Source organism: Gavialis gangeticus, unplaced genomic scaffold, assembly GCF_001723915.1.
Source record: "Gavialis gangeticus isolate Ggan-Ray unplaced genomic scaffold, GavGan_comp1, whole genome shotgun sequence".
In the NCBI taxonomy this organism is placed as follows: domain Eukaryota; kingdom Metazoa; phylum Chordata; order Crocodylia; family Gavialidae; genus Gavialis; species Gavialis gangeticus.
In genome coordinates, this window is record NW_017729024.1 from 153,111,002 (window position 1) to 153,117,555 (window position 6,554).

Here is a 6,554-nt window from a genome sequence, read left to right on the forward strand (position 1 = left end):
AAATGTACATCAGCTCACATGTGGAGAAGACTCGATTTAATTGAGTCTGCTCCAAAGCAGCAGATCTCCAATGTATTGCAGGATAAAAAGGTACGTGTATAAATGTCCTTTGTTGCAGAATGAATATTCTAAGTCAACATTATAAAGGGGTATGCTGACCCTCTGGTGTCTGAATTCCAAAAGTCTGTGGGCCAGTTCTAGCCCTTTCCATTAACTACTGCTGGAATTTGATACGGGGGAAGGTATGTGAGTAGCATAAATATATAAAGGAAACACTTTTAAACAGTTTTCATGGGAAGTCATTACATCCCCCAACTCCCTCTCCACTTAGGTTTTCCTCTGCATATTAACCACTTGTGGGAACACCCTGAATAGGCATACTTCCTCAAAGCCATGGACTATGCTTGCAGGTAGGAGGTGTCCCCATGTCCTGTTCCAATGGAAAATGCTCTTTTGGTACTGAAGAGAGCTTTGGTAGACATACCAGTGAATATCAGGTTTCTTCTGATGCTGGAAAAGGTCCTGAAGCTGGTGAGAAACTAACATATACACCAATATTGGTGACAGCACCAGAAGCCTCACTCTGTTGAGCAGATAGTCACAGCACCAGTAATGGCTTGATATGGGTGAATTAGGCTCTAGGGTCAGATTTTTAGGTGCCTCTCTGTATTCTAAATACAAAATTATTGGGAATCTGGCCTTACTTCCATGAACACTGGCATTGGACTAAGAGTTGTTCCTGACTTCAGTGTTCCCTCTAAGCTGTGTAGTGTGTGTGGACATGCAGGTGGGCCTGGCAGCACAGCATGAGTGTGCCTGCATGGCCACACATACTACACAGCTTAGAGAAAACGCTGCCTGACTTGTCTGGCTTTGGAGTTGAAGCAGAGGAAGCTACCGGGAACAGACTTATAAGGGCACATTGCTTCTGCTGCTGCCTCCCTGTGGGTCTGAGGCATGATGATCTGACTACATGTCAGGGCATGTCTACATGAGACACTAACTGTGCAGTAGTGCATCACAGAACAATGTTAATATGTTACTGTGCAGTAACGTCACTAAAACGGTGTGCTCTGGTGCTACTTTGCAGTACTTCCAGTTACTGAGCAGTACTTCTGGTTACTGGTTGTATAATCAAGTACTAAATAAATGTGCAGTAACTGGAAGTGCTGCAAAGTAGCACCAGAGCACACCTTTTTAGTGACATTACTGCATATTTAATTTAGTAATTGTATAATCAAGTACTAAATAAATATGCAGTAAGCACTGCCCACTGAGTAATAATCTGCAGAACACGGATTCAACAAGCAGAACAACAGAAATGATATCTGCCTGCTGAAATATGGACAAGATGAACTCAGCACTTAAAACAATCCTTATCTGAATCTTTGGGACCTAAGGACTCATGACTCAAAATTCCAAAGACCCTAGGCTAGACAAAAGTGCACAATGGCTCAAACAAACAGTTCCTAACTAATTACAACACAATTTAACAATGAATACCAGTACTAAGGAAGTTTTGCATCATTGCTTTCCCAAAGGGCAATGCATCCATTTTATAGTTTGGCCTCAAATATTCAGTGATGAGTAAGGTTACTTCTTTGGTTAACAATACACAACTTTCCAGTAGGTTCCCAACATTCTCTAGCACTAGAGAAACATCACACAAGCAGTAAGAATTTGCAGATACCATTATAGCAGAAAAATAATCACTTAAAAACAAGTCCCTAGATTTTAAAAAAATATGATTTCAACTGTATTTATTTTCCTCACATACCTTTTCTATCTGTGAGAAGTCATCTAAAAGTTTGTCAGGATTCACCATTGTCTTCACATGTGCTTCACTGGTCTGATTAATTTTTTCTAGAACATTATATAAAAAGGAATACTGATTTAAGAATTTCTACTTGGTGAGCTAAATTATTTCCTTGTTCACGTTGTCACAGATTTCATGCATGTGAATATAAATCAAATAATCTTGAATGTTAAAGTAAATTGCCATAGAAATAGACACATTCTAAGTAAAATGATTATTAATAAGCCAACAAGGACTGTAGTTATTTTTCTAGACATCTTATTCGTCCCATGGAACTGAGAACCACTTTTTAAAAAATAAAAAAATCATTATTACTAGTAGTGTTAATGATGTTCACATGTCAGAAAGGTTGAGAAAATACTCTCAAGCTGAATGGCAGGTACCTCAATAATTTGACATTTCTGTAGAGCTATATGATGGTATTGAAGTCAGAAGGATTTTTCAGTGTGTAAGTTAATGCCAAATATAGCTAAATATTTTATAAGTTCACATTCTGCTGCCATACCTATTACTCAGGCTTAAATTGACTTTTATATGTAAAGTTTTTGAACAATTATTTGAACTGAGGCCAGGAAGCCCTGCATTAATGCATAGATAATAGTTTTACAACAAAAGGCAAGTACAAATTTTAAAAGTGCTGGCCAAACTTTGCTCCCATTCAAGACAACAGTATTATTACTTTAATCAGAGCACCCTGATGTCAAATTAATTCTGGACAGCTTCAGCTTTTAGCTGTCTGCTGGTTTATGTATTCACTTTTTAGATATGCTAAGAGGCAAAATAGCAAGATCATAGTTTGAAATGCACACTATAAAAAAGCCTGAATAGATAAAAATATTGAAGATAAAATTAAACTGGAATGTAGATGCAAATTACTATTTTTGATTAACACATTAATTGTGTCATTAGAGGTATAAACAGATGTTGCCAAGTGAGGCGGAAGAACTGCAGTAGGAAGTGTCCTGGCACAGCTAATCTGCTTCATTGGGTGCAACTCATGCTGCCTCTTGTCCCGCATTAGGCAGGGGCCCAATGCTGTGGAACAATAGGTAATGTGTTTCCCCACTTGTAGAAATGTACCCTGGGGAATATGCTGGGCACATCTTTGTAAGCAGAAGTTGGAGCTCCCTACTAATAGAGATATGTCTAGGAGATTGAATGGGGTGTGTTTCTGTAACCAGGGAAAGCTGCGTAGGTGCTCCTGCAGTTTAAGGGTCGTGATCCTGCATAGGAATTCCCAGGGCATGCAGGATCAGGCCCCTCAAGCCCCAGGAACACCTGCCCCGGGGCATCTGGAGAAAGTGGACAGTTTTGGGCTGACCACGCTCTCCCATCATAAAGGTAAAAGACATCTGATGCAATAAAGTAACACATATTGATACCACCTACTTTGTGGCCACATAAGTTTGGGCATTTGTGGTGCAACAAGGGGTATAGACATCTGTTTGCTTGGCCTTTGGGCCACCATAAAAATATTTAGGTGGCACAAAGGTGATGCCTGTTACCTAAATCAACAGATACTCTTAGCAATGTAAACTAAATCTGTATATATTTAGCTACTATTAGTACAAATATGATATCAGGAAATTAACTTTCTGTAATTAATACATAACTATTTTTTGGATTCATTCACTGTTCATGCAAAATAATTAAATGGCTAATGCATGTATTTATTTATCAGATTTATATGCTGCCCTTCCAGACAAGGGCTCAGGGTGGCTTAGAGAAGAGAGTAAAATAGTTTATAAAACATATGAACAAGAGAACAGGACAGGAGAAACAAAATAACTTAGCTTAATAAAGTGTTAAAAAAATTATATAGCAATCACTCCCTTAAACAATATCCCAACTTAGTTTTGTCTGCTAAGCACCTGCCCAAATAGGAAGAACTTACAACACTTCTGGAAGATGCCCAGGCTCAGTTTCTGGCAGTCCAAGAATGTATACAGGAAATATAGCTTAGCTTTACTGAACAAACATTTCTTCTTAATAAATTAATTAATTAACAATGTCAATAATCTGTGGTTTCTCATAATTATGAACATTACATTGTGATTTGAAAAATTAGCAAAAAAATCTGACCTATTCCATAATCTGATTCTTAATTTATCTGTACAGTATTAGACCTTCCTGCCTAGGTAGTTTTATAAATATCTATGTCCCTCCAAAGTATACTTGTTGATGAGGCACTTATGAATGCCATACTCTGTACTATATAGTTATTTTTAATATGCATTTCTATTTGTTTATCTTAATTCCTCTTCACTATGGTCATGCATCTCTTCCATTTCTCTTGTTACTTCTTTAATTTTCCATTTACGTTTTACACTCCAAATTCTGAGTGGGTAGGAAGGCAGGGAACTGACGACCCATATTCTTGTTATATATGCCTACTTTATGCTACTATTTGTCCAACTTTGCAAGATGCTGAATGCCTTTATATTTTGTTGAAAGAGAGAAGGTGCTCAGTTTTTTGCCGTACCAGGTCAAGAGTGCCATAGACTTCTGTTGAACTGAAATACTGAGAGTTAAAAAAAAGAAATACTTTTCAGAAGATGTTTTATTATTATGATTATATTATTTTTTCCCAAATAATTCAAAAAAGAAAGCTTGCATATTGACATATGAGTCTCTTTTTGTTATATATAGTCCCTTTCTAATGACATTATTTGCAGTAAGCCTTCTATCCATATTTTGAACCCTGGATATTCTTATCTTTTTCACTACAAGAAGAAACAGTGCCATTTAAATGTAGATATTCCAACTATAAACACAATTAAATAGTTTCTTTTACTCTATTCTGGCAAACAATTCAGTCTCATCCCATTAAGGCAGTAAAAGTACGTTATGAGATCTAAAAAGAAAACCATCAGTCTTTTCTTCCTACATAACTCTTTTCATTTTGGTTCTGCCTACCAACCTAAAACCAGAGAATAATGTGTATCAGAGGAATATTACTTCTTATATTGTATTGTAACAGCTTTACTGTTTTTTTTTCTGTTTCTCCTTTTGATTAGGTGGGCACTGGCATTTGCTCTTATCTTGCTTTAATTATTTATTCATAGGCAATTGTGAGAGTACAAAAGAAAGGAAGGATATTGTGTGTGGATATAAAAGGTTAGTATCTTATTTAATGTTGCATAAAGACACAAAGTCAATTTACAAAATTAAATTCTACTATATTTTAAACTATAAAATGTCACATTTGTGCCAAGTTAAAAATAATGTGTAGCAATTATCTTGGGAATATTTTAAAAGAAGCAAATATTAGTTCCAGTGTTTCTCCTCCCTACTCCTAATTTGTGAAATCATCGTATGGTTAACAGGGCAGGGATCACTGAGGTGCGGTGGCCATCAACAGCAACTGAAGAATATTGTAATGTGGCACGCAACCCTCTTTATCTCCAGCAAGCCACATGATGGCATGCAGTGTGCTCTGCAGTGTGTCAAAGTGGCGGGCCATCCAAATCTGACGATTTAGATGCAGTCTGCTCATGGAAGTTTTGACCACAGTGCCCTTGCAGGCGCTATGGTGCCCACTCACTCTATCCGGAGTTGCCCACAATGGAGCATACAGGCCCCAGCTCCACACTGAGGCATGTTGCTGCCCCCTGCTCAGTGCTAATGGTTGCCTTGGGGTGTGCCATAAGCATCAGCACAGGAGTACATGAGCTGTGGGCAGGGCTTATTCAGGGCTGGGCAGACTGCTGCCATGGTGCAGACACACCAACCTGACCCGGCCTCAGAAAGTGGGTTAGATCCTCCCTTGTGCTGGAACTTGGGGATGCTCATGTGGGACCGCCCCGTGCTACCAAAAACACCCTTTGCCATTAATAGAGTCAAAATTGTGCCCCAATGAGACATGGTGCCTTCATCCCCAGGCTGCATCTCCTGCTCTGGCAGGGCCAGTGGCTCAAGGGTTGGTCCCTCTTTGGCAGGGTGGGTAGGCACCGGGGACACTGCTTGGCTCTGCACCACCTGTCTGTGACTGTGGGGCATGGGGAGCCTGTGCCCAGGAAAAAATAATGCCCCTGCTCACCTCACTCCCTCCTCTCGTCTCAGACTTTCCCCCTTCTCTCCTCAGGAGGAGCCAATGTGATGCTTCTCCCAAAAGGCGGGAAAACAGCCCAGCCAGCAGACTGTACCACCAGTGGCGTGGAGGGGGAGTGCAGAATAGCTTTCCCCTCCGCCACCTGAGTCTGGACTGCACCACAGGGGCTGCGGGGCTGTCGCTGCGGTGGCACACGGGCTCCTCCGCCCCTTGAGGCAGGAAGGCAGAGCTCCCGTGGAGGAGCCGAAGGGTGGTGCGGCCGGAAGTAGATGCCCCGCTCTGGGAGCATGGCTGCAATGCTGGGGCTATTGCTGTAATGCCATAGCTATTACAGAAAGAAAGTGGCTGCAAAGCTGCTGGTGCTTGTGTGGCAACTTCGTACATAAACAAAGCCATCAGGCAACATGAATGCGATGGGGGGTGGGTGCAGCGCCCTTGGAAACAAGTAGGGCACAGAGTGAATTCAGGACATTTGTGGCTGATGTGCTCCAGACTGATGTGCTCTTTGGGAAGCAAAGAAGGGTAGGGAAAATTGGTTTGGTGCTGAGAGGACAGAATTGTTGCAGGTGCCAAGGAGTGCGTACACTGCCACCTCATCCATCTCTGGTAGTTCTAGGAGTCAGGGGAAGAACGAACGGCAGTGCTCCCACTGACCTCTCTCACACAGCAAGAAGGTTATTATTATGA

The 6,554-nt window shown here is 40.7% G+C and overlaps 1 long non-coding RNA gene across 1 annotated transcript in view; it reads right to left on the reverse strand.

Annotated features, from left to right (window-relative positions):
- Window positions 1-3,778, reverse strand: part of LOC109297855 — a 10,005-nt gene extending 6,227 nt beyond the window's left edge. Inside the window, exons 1-2 of the long non-coding RNA XR_002097443.1 lie at window positions 3,711-3,778; window positions 1,778-1,863 (exon numbers count right to left, since the gene is read on the reverse strand). This is a non-coding gene — a long non-coding RNA (uncharacterized LOC109297855). The remainder of the gene's footprint in view (window positions 1-1,777; window positions 1,864-3,710) is intronic.
- Window positions 3,779-6,554: the final 2,776 nt, after the last annotated feature.